Source organism: Equus quagga, chromosome 5 (genome assembly GCF_021613505.1).
Source record: "Equus quagga isolate Etosha38 chromosome 5, UCLA_HA_Equagga_1.0, whole genome shotgun sequence".
NCBI lineage: Eukaryota > Metazoa > Chordata > Mammalia > Perissodactyla > Equidae > Equus > Equus quagga.
This window is the reverse complement of record NC_060271.1, coordinates 62,889,124-62,904,518: the sequence shown is the minus strand read 5'-3', so window position 1 is coordinate 62,904,518 and position 15,395 is coordinate 62,889,124. Positions and strand designations below refer to the sequence as shown.

Sequence of the window (15,395 nt, the reverse complement as noted above, 5' to 3'; positions counted from 1 at the left end):
GTCAGCTTTGATTTCTTTCAATGATGTCTTATAGTTTTCAGTGAATAGGTCTTTCACCTCCTTGGTTAAATTTACTCCTAGATGTTTTATTCTTTTGTTTCAATTGTAAATGGGATTGTATTCTTGAGTTCTCTTTCTGTTAGTTTGTTATTAGTGTATAGAAACGAAACTGATTTTTGTAAGTTGATTTTGTACTCTGCAACTTTGCTGTAGTTGTTGACTATTCCTAATAGTTTTCTGATGGATTCTTTAGGGTTTTCTATGTTTAGAATCATGTCATCTGCAAACAGGGAGAGTTTCACTTCTTTCTTTCCAGTTTCTATTCCTTTTATTTCTTTTTCTTGCCTAATTGCTCTGGCCAAAACCTCCAGTACTATGTTTTGTTTTGTTTTGTTTTTTAAAGTATGCTTTTTGGTAAGAAACTTTGGCCCTGAGCTGACATCTATTGCCAATATTCCTTTTTTATATTTTTGTTCTTCTGAAAGCCCTAGTACGTAATTCTATATCCTAGTTTTAGGTTGTTCCAGTTCTTCTATGTGAGATGCCGCCACAGCATAGCTTGATGAGTGGTGTGTAGGTCCACACCCAAGATCTGAACTGGCAAACCCAAGGCTGCCAAAGTGGAGGGCGCAAACTTAACTACTCAGCCATGGGGCCAGCCCCCTCCAGTACTATGTTGAATAAGAGAGGTTAGAGTGGGCACCCTTGTCTTGTTCCTGTTCTCAGAGGGATGGCTTTCAGTTTTTCACCATTGATTATGATGTTTGCTGTGCGTTTGTCATATATGGCCTTCATTACGTTGAAGTACTTTCCTTCTATACCCATTTTATTCAGAGTTTTTATCATAAATGGATGTTGGATATTGTCAAATGCTTTCTCTACATCTATTGAGATGATGCCGCTGAACAACCATTGGATCAATGAAGAAATCAAAGGAGAAATAAAAAATATCTGGAGACAAATGAAAATGAAAATACATCATATCAACTCTTATGAGATGCAGCAAAAGCAATTCTAAGAGGGAAATTCATAGCAATAAAGGCTCACCTCAACAAACAAGAAAAATCTCAAATAAGTAATCTTAAACTACACCCAACAGAATCAGAAAAAGATGAGCAAAAAAAGCCCAAAGTCAGCAGAAGGAGGGAAATAATAAAAATTAGAGCAGAAATAAATGAAATAGAAACCAAACTAAACCAAACAAAACAGTAGAGAGGATCAATGAAAGCGAGAACTGGTTCTTTGAAGAGATAAACAAAATTGACAAACGTTTAGCCAGACTCACCAAGAAAAAAAGAGAGAAGGCTGAAATAAATAAAGTTAGAAATGAGAGGAGAAATTAGAATGGTTACCGTAGAAATACAAAGGATTATAAGAGAATACTGTGAAAAACTATATGCCAACAAATCGGACAATCTGAAAGAAATGGATAAATTCTTAAACTCTTACAACTTTCCAAAACTGAATCAAGAAGAAATAGAGAATCTGAATAGACTGATCACAAGTAAAGAGATTGGAACAGTAATCAAAAACCTCCCCCAAAATAAAAATCCAGGACCAGATGACTTCTCTGGAGAATTCTACTAAACATTCAAAGAAGATTTAATACCTCTCCTTCTCAAGTTATTCCAAAAAATTGAGGAATAGGGAACACTTCCAAACTCTTTCTATGAGGCCAACATCATCCTGATCCCAAAACCAGACAAGGACAACACAAGAAGGAAAATTACAGGCCAATATCACTGATGAACATAGATGCAAAAATTCTCAACCAAATATTGGCAAACCTAACACAGTAACACATTAAAAGGATCATACACCACGATCAAGTGGGATTTATACCAGGGACACAGGGATGGTTCAACATCTGCAAATCAATCAATGTGATCCACCACATTAACAAAATGAGCAATAAAAATCACATGATCATCTCAGTAGATTAGCCACTGTGTTTTCTCATTCACTCAATTCTGAATAGAGGGACTGAGTATCCTTTGGGGATATGAGTTTGCAGAGGCCAGAAGGAAGGATCCAGAAAAAAGCTAGAGAATGTTTCCAGGGGAGGAGTGGGGTGGCGATGGACCTGCACGGTTCTGAGAGAAGCCTTCGTGGATGTCTCTGTGGAAGGGAGAGAATGGCAGAGTCTGATGGGAGGGAGCTGGGATTCTCGAATTGGAAACACCTGGGTTCAAACCCACGCTCCAACGCTAATCCCACTAATGGTGAGAGTTTGAGCAAGTTGTTTTAAGCCCTCCAAGCTTCCATTTGCACATCTGCAAATGGGGTAATGATGGTATCTCCCTCAAAGGCAATGGGTGTGACACATGTAAAGCGCCGAGGCCGTGCCAGGCTCACAGGAAATGCCCAGTAAATGCTGGCTGTTGCTTTTCTTTGCTCTGAAAAGTGGCTGGCACTAGAGACCTAGAAACTTCAGATGAGGGAAGGACATGATGCATTACAGGGCGAGGGCAGCCCAGAGCTCATCCAGGAGTGGAGGAGATCTCCTAGGAGGTTATTGCAGGGACCCGGGCTTCCTGCAGCAGTGGGACTGAATGACCTCGGGGGCGCCTTCCAACCTGGAAAGGTCATTTCAAGTCTTTGCTACGGTAGCAGCAGTGGCTCCAGCGAGGGAGGGAGCAGCAGCGTCCTCGGGCTCACAGATGCTCCAGCTGTCGTCTTCGGGAACGTGTTTATCCCCCCAGAGGGACGCAGAGGATTGAGAACCGAGGCGAGCGAGCGGAGGAGTGGGCTTGGCAAACCCTGGCCAGCCGGCTCCAGGGCTCTCGCCGTGGACCCCAGGCCCAGGCCAGCGTCCCGCAGGTCACGGGGCACTGCACACTTAGTGCACAATACAACGGGAGGTATTTTGCAAACTGATTATAAACAGATTACATTTCTTATCCTAATGTGGCTGTTGGACACCTGCCCATGATTTTTAGCCTCCAGGAGAAAAACAATGGCTTCAGCGGAGTGTTCAGTACTTTTACTTTCCATCTACTACTCGGGGCTCTTCCACTTGCCCGTCCCCCCCAACAACACAGACACACACACACACATGCACCCACATGCTTGCCTTCCTATGGATGTGCAAGTCGTGGCCCCCTGACCCCTTTCCGCTGGCTGCCTGTGCTGCTTCTACCCACATACGTGTTCTGGGAGTGCAGTCCCTGCTAACGTGACTGTGGCGATGTCTCGGCTTTTCAGGAAAAGTCCTCTGTGTGCCACTGAACTTACTCACATTTCACAAACTCGCTCTGGCTTCTGCTTCCAAACCCTTCTTTGCCCTCAGATAGTCCACTTGGTCGGCTAGTGTGGCCAAAGTGCCTTTCCCACGGGGAGAGCAAGGCCCAGGGCAGGGGGATGATTTCCCCGAGGTCCCCAGCGGACTAGTGGCTGATGTTCTCAGGACCCCCACAACCCCCCACGCCATCGCGAAGAGACTCTGTGAGCTCCCTCAACAGGCTCCTTGGGGCAGGCAGTCCAAGCCCAGAGCAGACTAGAAACGATCATTGGGGACTCACATCCGCCCCCCCCAGACCCAGAGAAGCCCGCGGCTGTGGGACCTGTGATCATTCTCTTCAGCCCTCAAGGGATTTCACCAGAGAAACTCAGGTGTGGGCTCACCCACGGCCCTCCTTGTCTCCCAAGTCCCGTCACACCCTGTCCGGCTCCTGTCCATGTCGGTGGTCCCTGTCTCCCACTCTGCCTCCGCCTCTGTCCTTCTTCCTTTCAGAAAGTCCTCCCTCATCTTGTTCTTAACCAGAAACACACGCAGCTGTGCTTCCCGCCCAGTGTGAGCCTGCAGAGTCCTTTCCTCCTGAGCCAGGGAAGTGGCACCAAAGGGATGCCCAGGCTGCCCCTCGGGGCGCGACATCAAAGGCACAGGAAGCAACTCTGTTTCTCCGTCCACGGACAGGTCAGCCCTCGTCTCGCAGGCAGCGGCTCTGCCCCAGGAAACAGCCCTGTTTGCCACAACTGGCACCCAGATGTTTTGATCCTCCGTGGCAGGCGGCCGGTTTCTCTGGGACTGACCTTGTGTAAAAAGACCAGTTTTGGAAGGGGATTCCAGTCAGACCCCAGAGCAGATGTGGGCAGCTGCAGGGGGATGCTGCATATGCCTGGTGTCCACGTGGGCATGGTGCGCACACATGCACACACAGTGCACACATGCACGATCACAGCACACGTGAACACACACACACTGGTGCACACACACACACACAGGTAGGCTCATGCATAGCTGAGTGGCTCCAGGCCTCTCGCTCGGCACTTCATTAGCTCATCTGAAAACATGCCTCGTTTGTAAGAGTACCTGGTCCGTCCCCAGGGCCACGCAGGCCAGACGCCCTCTGCTCAGACCCACGTGACGGCTGGCCTCTGGTCAGGCCTACGGGGGTCCCAGGGAACCCCAAATCCTTCCAAAGGGGCTGAGCCAGCCTTCAGCCTCTGCTTCTGGAAAACTCACTCCTAACCTCGCAGGCAGTTGGCCAGGCCCTTGATGCCAAGATGAGCCCGGTCCTTCCCAGAGTGACAGCTGGGACCTGGCTCCTGCCAACTTTCTCTGTGGAACAAGAAATGAGTCTGTTCTCCACTCTAGGCCCCTGTTCTGGGAGCCAAGGAGCAGAGTGCCAAGCGAGGCCACGAGGGGCTTCGCGTGAGGTCGTCCCTCATGACTGCTGAGATTCGAAAGACAGACCCTGAGGCCAGAAACTTGAGCGTGATGACACTGGGACAGGTGCACGTCGCATCACTGCAGAGGCAGTGGGGCCTGCGACGGGCTCGCCTCCTCTCGGGGCCAGTGTCCGTGAGAGTTCATTCTTCATTGGGGTGGGGTGAGAAGGGCAAACTGTGGGGTTTTACGTGAAACCCGCCCTGAGGAGGAGTAAAACGAGGCGAGCTGGAGCTGTGGAAGTGCCCTGGCCATAAAATCACTCCCTGTCAGTGAACACCTCCGGATGCTCAGGGCGTCAGCATGGTAGTCATTTAAATTTAAGACGTGTTCTCCTCCGCCTACCGCCAAAGGATTCTGAGAGCCTACAAGATTCATCACTCATGCATACTCATTGATATCCCATTAGATGGAACCTTCAGAGCAGGGGAGGGGGTGCGAGCAAGCCCCAGACGTGAGGTGGCGGCCACAAGGCAGCTTGGAGCCTGCCTCCGCACGCAGACAGCTGGGCCGGTGGGACCTGCCACCACATCGTCCTCATGTCGCAGACCCCGGGCCACGCACTGGGATGGCGTCCACCTGGGCACTCAGCTACCCACCTGCTGTGTCTGGCTCTCCCTGGGGAGAAAGAAGCCCACAGGTATCTTACTTGTTAAATTTTAAGAAGTATTTTTGATAGATAACTCTTGAACGTGGTACAAGATGTCAAAGATGCAACCAGTGTATGGAGCAGCATCTCCCTCTCTTCCTTGTCCCCTAGGGTCCCCAGAGGTGACCACCACTATCAGATGCCTAGGGATCCTCCTGAGGCTGTTCTTTGCAGACACAAGCTGGAACTTTATTTTGCTACATAAAGGGTAGCAGACTGGGCCAGTGTTTCTTTGATCAGTTGCAGAATGTTAGACTGTTGGGTTGTGTCCAGTCTTTGGTAAATACGGGCAAAGCTGCCTGAATGTCACACAGCTCACACATGTGTGAGAGTATCTGTGAGTCTCAGAGACGGAGTCCCCGGGGATCAGTCCATTTGCAGATTTGAGAGAGATTGCCAAATCGCCCTCCATCAAAATTGTGCTAGTCTACAAACTACCAGGACGAGACAGGGGGCCCCATTTTCAAACATCTTTAGAACGTGGCACGTGACCAAAATTTGACAGTCTGAAGGATGAAAAATGGTACCTTGGTTTAAATGTAAATTGCGTTCTTCTTTTCACGAATGATGTGGAGCGTTTCTTCACGTGCTCAAGGCCGTTTGTGTCCCGTTCCCGCGTCTCCTAGTTCACATCCTTTGCCCATCTTTCTCTTTGATTGTTGGTCTTTATTGATTTATAGGAGTCTTGATATATTAGGGATATTTGTACTTTCTCTGTGATATTAATTAAAACAGGTTTTCCCAGTTTCACACTTGCTTTTTGAGTTTGTTTATGGTAGCTTTGACTATGCCAAAAAAACTTGATTTTCATGTAGTCCTTTTTATCAATTTTCTCCCTTTTTAGTTTTGTATTTTGTGTTTATATTAATAAAGGCATTCCTCCCTCTGAAGCGAAAAAATAATAATTAATATTTTCTTTTAGTACTTTTATGGTTTCTTTTTTTTACATTTAAATATCTGATCTCTGTAGATTTATTTGGATGCATAATTGAAGTAAGGATTCGACTTTATTTTTTGCGATGGCTGCCCTATTGTCCCAGTCCTGTTTCCTGGATGCCCCGTCTCTCCCCACTGATCTGGATGCCACCTCCATCCTCTCCCCGAGGCCCGGCTTGCCCTCGGCTCTCTCTGGGCTTTCTGCTCTGAGGAGCAGAGATGTGCAGGCTCAGAACCCAGACCAGGAAACATCCCCAAAGAACTTCCTTTTCATCTATGGTTTAAAATACAGAGAAAAATGCTCCTCACTTTAGAAAACACAATCTTACATATAATAAGAAGATATAAGCTGTTCGCTTGACTTCCCCTTCCATCACATTTTAAACCTTCTTGCATCACCCCCCTTCCCCTGCAGGCAGGCCCCCAATGGTTTGAAGGTGAGCTTTCATGCTACTTGCCCTGTGTAAAAAGTCCAGACGTTTGGGCTGTGAGGGAAGAACCTAACTCAGAGTGGCTAAGAAAGACATTTATTGGTCAACAGCTCAGAAGTCCAGGGCTGGCTTGACTCAATGACGTCAGCAGGACTGGGTCCGGGTCACCCGTCTCTCTGCCCCGCCTCCTTCAGTACTGGCTCCTTGCAGGGAGCCTGCCCCTAGAGGTGGCTGTGAGTTGGTTGCCGGCAGCTCAGCTTGCACCCTGTCCTCTCAGCAGCCCAGGTGACAGACGCCCTGAGAATGGCATGACAGGACCAGCTGCCCATCCTGGACTGGTCAGTGGGACTGGGTCGTGTGATGTGCCGGTTAGTGGTTCTGGGACATCTGCCCACCTCTGGGTCAGGCAGCCCACCTAAACGGTGTGTGCTGGGCATGGGGGATTCTGGTGCCAGAGAAAGGGCATTGGCTCCTGGCGGAGGGTGGTGGATACAGCAGGTGCCGGCATGCCCGGCTCTGCCTCTGACCTTCTCACGTTCATTCTTCTTGCCTGGCACTGCAGGCTGCAGCTCTGCCCTTGCTGAACTGGCACCCTGGTCAAGTGACCTAACTCCCCTGAGCCCGAAACCAGGCTATGGACAGGGCCTTCCGCACGGGGCTGTCGTGAGGAGTCACTGAAACGTTATACCTCAAGTGCCTGGCGCTGGTGCCCAGCAACTCGCTGCTCATTTGCTCAAGTGGGTGAAAGGGCTCTGATCCCAGTGTCCCTGGATAGAAAGGCCCCCCTCTGCAGCTCTAGGGGTGACTCAGCACAGTAAAAATAAAAGGGCAGGCACAAGGCAGACAGGAAGAGCAAATAAGAGGCAAATTACATCTCTGTGAGACACCTTGACGCCCCAGGGACAGCCTGCCACAGGCTGCAGCTGCTCTGGGAAAAAAATCGAGGTCTCTGCTGCCCTGGCTGGAGGAGCCACCTGAGAGCAGACCTTTGAACGTGAACACCTCTCACCCTCCCCAGCCTCTGCGACAGTTCTCACTGAAAATATCCATAAATAAGAAGTTTTGGTTGTGTGTGTCTCTGAATGCAGAAACATCCATGTCTGCAGTTTTTTACTGAATAGTATTTTACCAATGAATCTCTCTTATGCCATTACCCCATTTCTATCCTCCCATTGACTTAGCAAGAGAACCCTAATTTTATCCAGGGTGGTAATGCGCCCAACTAAAAGATTACATTTTCCAGGCTCGTTTGTTGTTCTCTGTGGCCATGTGACTAATTTCTAGCTGATGAGATACAAGTAGAAGTATGGGACTTCTGGGAAGGTAAATTAAAAGGAGCTGACTCTGTTGTGGAGATATTCCCTTTCTCCTTTGGGACGTGGATGTGAGAGCAGGAGCTCCTGCAGCTTTTTTGTGACTTTGAGAGTAGAGGCCAGTGCTAGGATGGTAGAGCAGAAAGACAAGAAGAAACAATCTCGGCACGAGTTTTCTAGGGGTATACAAACACTTATGTTTATGCTTCTATCCTTTGGAGTTTTCTGCTAAATGCAGTCCTAACCTGAAACATATGATTCATCTCTTAGTAGCCCTTGGCTGATCTTCACCTTCCAGAGAAGAGTAGAAATATGTATGTGCCTGTATCCCAAGAATCTTGGCCTCCTCAGGACCTGAGAAGTGTTCCCATAACTTTTGGACCCAATGGGGGTTTTCGAGAGATATGTCCTTGTCTCCACTGGGCTACTTCCTTCCAATGAAACAGAGCCACTTTCTCTCTGCTCTAGTGAAGGATTTAAGACTCATTGATCTACATTGTCAAATCTTGCAAATCATGTGGTTTATTTCTTAATGCTGGACGCTGTTTGGTAAAACTAAACCACAATCATTTTACTAGATCTTTTAAAAAAGCTTTTGTCAAACAGTAACTTACACCAAATGTCTAATTCTGTCTGTACTGGTTTACAGTTGACAGATCACTTTCTGTGTATTACACACATACACACACACACACAGAACTCACCAAAACTCAGGGACTCAGTAAGCAGTGGGACCCGCCCGCATCCCAGACAGTAGACCAGGTGCTGTACCAGAACCTGGGGCTCAGTCAATCCACGAACCTCAGACCATCCCTGCCCTGGGTCAGACCAGGTGGTGGGCACAAAAGTTTACAGAAATCCTTCCTAGAGTGATTCATCTTTTCAGAATAAAGTATTGAAAATACTATCTGGACAGTAAGGTAAAAGCAGGTTTTCTCTTCCTTAAGCTGCTCGTCAGAGGTCCCCAAAGGCAGAGACGCAACAACCAAGTCTTCTCCTCAACTAGATGTGACTTCCGGTCAGCATTTTGCCAGTGAGCAGTGTGGGGTGCAAAAAGACGGAAGACCCAACTCAAACTGGCTTGAACAACAGAGAGAGTGTGCCGGCCCAGGAGCTGGAAGCAACCAGCAGGAGCTCTGATCTTGGACAAGGCGTGAGTCCCACCACGGAGGCGCATCTCGCACCTTCCCCCACGTTGCAGGATGCCAGAGGGCAGCCCTCCCTTCCTCTCCACCGCTCAGCTCCTCAGGCCTTGTCCTGTGCCATCCAGGGAGGGCCTCTTGGGCAGAAGAGAGAGGCTTTCTGTCTACTGGGAAGCTCCGCAAATGGCCCCTCAGGTTACATGGGCCTGAAGTAAGGGCAGAGGAACAAGCTAAATGGCTTAGGCCAATGAGGGTCTGCTCCTCAAATAGCAGGTGGGGGAACTCACCCAACCAGCATACCTGGCCACTAATGGCGGGCTTCCCAAAGGAAATTTAGGGACCTAAACTTTGGGGTGGGGAATGGATATTGGCGCCATATTTGCCTGCCTCTAATGTTTACCTCAGCAGTCACATTGACTCTATCCTGGCCAGTGATGGACAATCCATATTGATGATCGATTGGCTCCCACTGGGAAACCGATCACTCCCCCTCCGCTCCTGGGCTCATCTGATCTGTGTCATTGGGTTGGTTGCCTTCTTCTTTTTAAGCCAGGTTTTACAGAGCTAATCCACTGAGAAATTATTTAAATTCTCCTGAACTGTGATGAAGCAATTTCTGGGCTAATTTTGTCACTGCTGCCGGGTGTCACAGAGCAGCAGGTGGAAGGTCTCAGAAATGACTCCAATGTCACTCTTCTGTGTAAGGTCGGGTATCCCTGAGGATGAAGTTACGTCCCTTTCCTCAGCCTTTGTCTGCTGACGATTACACTGGCTCCGCCTCTTTGTCCCATTATTAATTAGTTTATAGGTTTCCATCTTAAAGAGAAAAAGAAATGATCAAATCCAAACCCTATGCAGAGCAGGAGACCTCTCCATGGAACCCCCAGAAGAGGGGCGGGCCATGCCAGCTCTCCTGGCCAAGATGCCCACCGGCGACAGGGAGAGTCTCCCTGGGACCCAGGACTGGCCCCAGGTTTCTTAGGCCTGAGAGTCCCAATCTTCTTCCCTAAATGGTACAGTCACTGAGATGCAAGTGACATACGGTTCCAGAGGGAAAGACTGGACACAGTCTGATATGACATGCATCGAATACGTGCAGAGAGATGTCAGACCCCCACAAAACCTTATCTCCCGCAGGCCACACGTAGTCATCTTCTCCAGCTGTTTCACGTAATTCGAGGTTTCCAGCCACGCAAACATGCCAATCAATATTCTTAGGACACAATATAGGACGATTTGCTTTGTTTTGACTTTGGTTAGCCTCAATACCATTTTTTTGTCCTTATAGCTTTTGTTTTTTCTAAAGGAAGCACCTGTAAGCTCATCACCTGGAGATAATCATTGGAAAGAAAAGATGAAATTTTAGCCATTTTTTTTTCTGGATATAAAAAAGTATGTGTGTGTTTTCAATATCGGGATCATAATAGCTATTGCAGTTTTCAGCAGGAGATAATCTCTTACAGTGTGCTTAACGTCTGTGCAATATTTCATCTTAGAAACGTATCAGGATTTATTTAGCCACACCCTGCTTGCTTACCTCTAATTAGAAAAAAAGTTCCTTGAGGTGTCACCACCGGGGTAGCGTGAGCTCAGCCGATGCTCCTGACAGCCTGTCAGACAGGAATTATGGTTCTCTCCAGCCCACGGTACAGAAACTTAAATAAACTACTCGAGACAAGCAGCTAGTGAGTGCCAGCCAGGGAGGCTCAGCAGCACCCCCACCTACACTGCCACCTTTGTCCCTGGACCCGTGTATTTGTTGTCATCTTTTCTTGGCATCTTGAAAGAGAAATGTTAGCTGACTGTCTTTATTAGCATTTATTTGGATCTTTGGGAGTTTGAGCATCTTTTCGTTTCCTCCAGACCATTTTGCATTTATTTTCCTTCGAAAAGCCTTTTCATGGTTTTTGCCCACTTTTCTGTTAGTGTGTGTGTTTTAAACAGACACAGAGGTTTTGCTGCTCTGTGGCCCCTTGTTACTGGAATATTCTAAAATTCTTGCTACAGGCTGGTATGTGACTTGCAAACCAGCAACGGTGAGGCGCCCCAGGACATGGGCTCTGTTTCTTTAATCTCTGTTCCCCTGATGTCCCTGAAATGAGGTGATCTTGGAGACATGCCTTGCAGTGTGCCCAGCAGAGAGAAGAAAGCAGCCATCCGTGTTGGGACACGAGCCCACCCTCGGCTCAGGGGCTCTGGCCGGGTCTGACTCTGAAACCTGGCACTCGCTCCTTGGCCTTGGTGCTCAGTCCTATATAGCCGGCTGGCTCCTGCTTTAGGCCAGGAACACTTTGCTTGGATCTGTGCATCTAGCTGAGAACTTGCCCACTATAATGGACCGAATAAATTGCCTATAAACATAAATAAAACCTTCTGTGTTTAGAACTGTGGAACATATATGACAGATAGTTGGTTAATTATACACACACACATAATTTACCCACTACCTGTCATATATGTTCCCCAGTTTTTTCTTGCCTTTTAATTTTGTCCTGGTGATTTAGGACTGAGAAGTTTTAAATTTTTTTATGTCTGCTAATATTTTCCTCTGTGACTATTCCCATTAATTTTATCATGAGAAAGTCTTCATCGCTCCCAGGTGCACAGAAGTGATCATTTCTGCTTTCGTTTAGTCGTACAATGAGTTCAATTTCCACATTTAATTTCTTCATCTATCTGGAAGCTATTGTTAATTTTCTTCTCGAAAGGTCAGTCCAGAAGTACCTGAACAAGCTTGTGTGGGGTGGCCACACCCATTACCTGTGCCGTCACACCTGGTACCTGGACAAGCCCCTGTGGGCACACCCCCGGTAGGGGCATTATACTTCCACTGATGCAAAATAAGCCACGTTGACTTTTAGCAACTGCATTCATCACTAACTGCCATTACCCCACGACAGCAAAATCAGCAGATTCTCATTTGTCCTGAGAGTGAGAGTATAACTTTTAGAAAAAATGTCTCCAGTTTCTATAAATTTGTATGGAACACTTCTACACAACTGCATACATCAGTTAGGTATCATTTGGTCTTTGGCTTTTCATCTTGTAGCATAGTTTCCATTTATATCCCCGGTGTCAGCATGTTCTAGCTGACTCCTAGTTCTCAGCCTTCGGAGCTGTGTATGCTGCCCGGGCACTTTGTTTCCTTAGCAATTTCACACGCTCTTGTTGGACTTTTGGGTTCTTCCCCAGATCTTATTTTCACATAGGCAGCTGACAAAATAGGCATGTTCTTTGGTGTTGCATTTTCAATTCTCAGGGTTTCTATTGACAGATACTGTGACTCAGTTTTTATGGATGTTGTTGTCGCTTTGGTTTCCTGCTCCATCAAGGTGAAATGAGTTTGAGTCATTCATGATTTGGTTATTTATTGTATTTATTGTTCCTCTCAGCTTCTAGTCCCTGGAATCACCCATACAGTTGACACACGGGCCTTTGACATCCTTGTTCAAGTTTTTGTGACCAAAGTCACAAGACCATAACGGGGAACCACGGTGGAAATCTAGGTCCATTGCCTCCCAAGTCGCTCAGGGCACTGGGGCAGCCCAGAGAAGGCCAGCAGCAGGGCCAAAGCCTAATGAGGACAACAGCACTAGCTGCAGCCGGGCACTGCGCTGCGTGCTTTCCACACCCCAACCCCATCCTGCCAAACACACCATGGGCAGGCTCTGTTATTATTCCCATTGTACAGGTGAAGAGGGAAATCGCAGCTCCAAGAGAGGAAGCGATCTGCCTAGGGTGTGCAGGCAGCGGTCAGTGGGTCAGAATTTGCATTGGTCCCCAGCACTGATGCTCTTGGCCGTGGTGCTGCTCTGATTCCTGCCCATCAGCGGCGTCAAAGGACACTCCAAGGACGCCACAAGGGCTGGTGGAAGGGCACGGCTCCTGGCATGGATCTAGGAATCCTCCTTAACAAGGCTTCCAGATGTCCATCATCCCGTTTGGGCAGTGTTTTTCAACTGGCTAGGAATCCATCTAACCTTGTTTTCACCTGGTCCACATTCCTCCATTTCAAAAACAAGAATATCCTGAAAGACTGTCAACTGCTTTGCTGACAGTATTTAGGTGCACAGTGCTTACCAGACGCACCTGTTTAATCGCAAAAGATCCTGGCTGATTTGGGGGACAGGAACCCATGGCATCTCCCATGTTCTTTGTGAAATATTTTCAATCCGCATGGACAATAATTCTAGAATATTCTCCCAGGGCTTGCCATCGAGCAATAGATTCATTTGCAATTTTTGAAAAATGGACGGTTTTCCCAGGGTTTAATCACTGCACTTCTCTGAGGTCATGTCAGAGCTCCCATCTTTGCCTGGGCTGAAGAATAACTCATTTAGTGTGTCCGAGGGCGTCTTAGTGTCTTCTCACTGGTCCCAGGTTCTACCTTTTTAAGGAACATTCTGGAGAACTTTCTAGGGAAGCTAAATTGAGATTGCTGGCTCCAACTCCTTTTTGGCCAGTCTTTACATTTTAGCGTCTTCTCCATGCAGGGCCCTGTCCCCTTGTTGTTCCGCCTTTCAAGCAGCTTTGAAAGCCCTTGTGAAATCGTGGCCCTGTGGTAGCCGCTGCTTATTCTGGGCATTAGCCTTCCCAAAGCTGTTCTCCCCGGCACAGGCCCCTCAGGCGTATTCACCTTGATTCTGTGCCCGCTTCTACATTTGGGGCATGGCTTTCTCAAACTCCAAGATCACCAATGACCACCCTGTGTGGCCGCATTGTTTATTTGTTAGGTATCCCCTCTCTTTTTGTCCCTCACTGGGATTGTTCTCTATTAGATAAGCAAAATCTCGTGTTTTTCCCCCAATCTCTTTCCTCACTTGTATCTGTGTGCCTTCAGACCCTCGAGCCCCCATCCTCCAGGTTAAGATGATGTGGCACTAGGAAATTTTTCCCGGTCTTTCCATGCCTGGGTTTCTTCATTTCAGATAGGGCATGATGACAGCATTAAGCTCCTAGAGTTGTTATGAAGGAAATAGTGCATGGTTGTGATCAATGTTAGTATTCTTATCTACCTATTATTGAAACCTCTCATGGTTACGAGTGATAGAAACCCAACTCAAACTGGCTTAAACCCAAAAGAGAATCTATTGGCCCAGAGAACTTTCCCCAAGGGCTCGCCATCCAGCAAAGTTGAAAGGTCAACCAGCCTCCAGGCAAGGCTGGGTTCCGAGCTCCATGAAAGTCCCCAGGACTCAGGTCTCTCATTTGGCTCCATTGCTGCCTCACATGGAAGCAAGATGGTGGTGGCAGCCCCTGGCCCTGGTCCCCCTCGGCCCCCCACCTGCAGAACCAGGGTGAGGAGCAGAACCGCAGAGGGTGGACTTGGCTCCTCCCCTCGGAAGGGGTGTCATGCCCAGAAAAGGGGCAGCCAAAGCCTGAGTTGGGAAATTTGCTTCCCCAGCGAGGAGAGCTCAGAGCCTTCTAGACTGTGAGTGATTTCACTGGCAGCCCCGGGCACCTCCTCCACTGCAGCTGACGGCAGCTGGGCCTTTAAACGCAGCTCCTTTCCAGCAAGACAGACCCTGCTAGAGGGGAGGAAGATGACCCCGAGCCCGGCCCACAGGCCCACTTCTTACCCCCTCCCTTGCCTCATCCAGACGTGCCGGCCTTGACTCTAGTCTCTGACATCCATCCGCTGGACTCCTTCCTGTGCTCCGCTCAGCTTGGGCCTGATGGCTGGTAATTAATTGGCTTTGTCTTTACCCTCTGACCCCACCCGTGCCTCCCAGATGGGTTTTCCACACCTGGTAACTGACCTCAGAGTCATTCTCAACTCTGTCAGGTAGGCGTGCTGGATCAGATTTTGTGTTTGCTCGTTACTTCTCTCAAACAGACTCTTGACCCGTCCCAGTACAGATCTGGTCACTCACTGTGGTTAGGATGTGACACTTCCATCACATATGGTGCCAGGCACCATTTGTTTAGTAGCTTAGAGTCCATGTCCCCTTCCTTTGCTCAACCCAATGTCCCTTTGTGGCATGGCCTCCACCATTGTGTGGTCTCGGGGAATCCAGGTGTCCCCTGCATGGAAGTGGGAAGGAGGCCACGATATTGTCTACAGGGTCCCCTCCCCTGCCCCAGTGCAGTCCTGAGCTGCGCTGAGTTGGGCGGCCTCGGAAGGAGTGACAGCAGCCCGTTCTTTCCCCGCAGAGGCACCTGACAGTCGAGGAGCTTCTGTCCCGGGCTCAACCCAGTTCTCCAGCCCAGAATCCGGCTTTCCTGTAGACTCCATGAGCTTCTCCATAGCTTCCA

General features: G+C 48.5%; 1 long non-coding RNA gene across 5 annotated transcripts in view; it reads left to right on the top strand.

The window, feature by feature from the left end:
- The window catches only part of LOC124240289 (uncharacterized), a 189,368-nt gene that overhangs the window by 118,094 nt on the left and 55,879 nt on the right, over positions 1–15,395 (top strand). Inside the window, exon 5 of one of the 5 annotated variants that reach the window (XR_006888830.1) lies at positions 8,946–9,028. The exons of 3 other annotated variants lie outside the window; for them this stretch is intronic. This is a non-coding gene — a long non-coding RNA (uncharacterized LOC124240289). Of the gene's footprint in view, positions 1–5,078; positions 5,304–8,945; positions 9,029–15,395 lie in introns of those variants that run through there. One more of the 5 variants, XR_006888828.1, reaches the window with a different exon arrangement.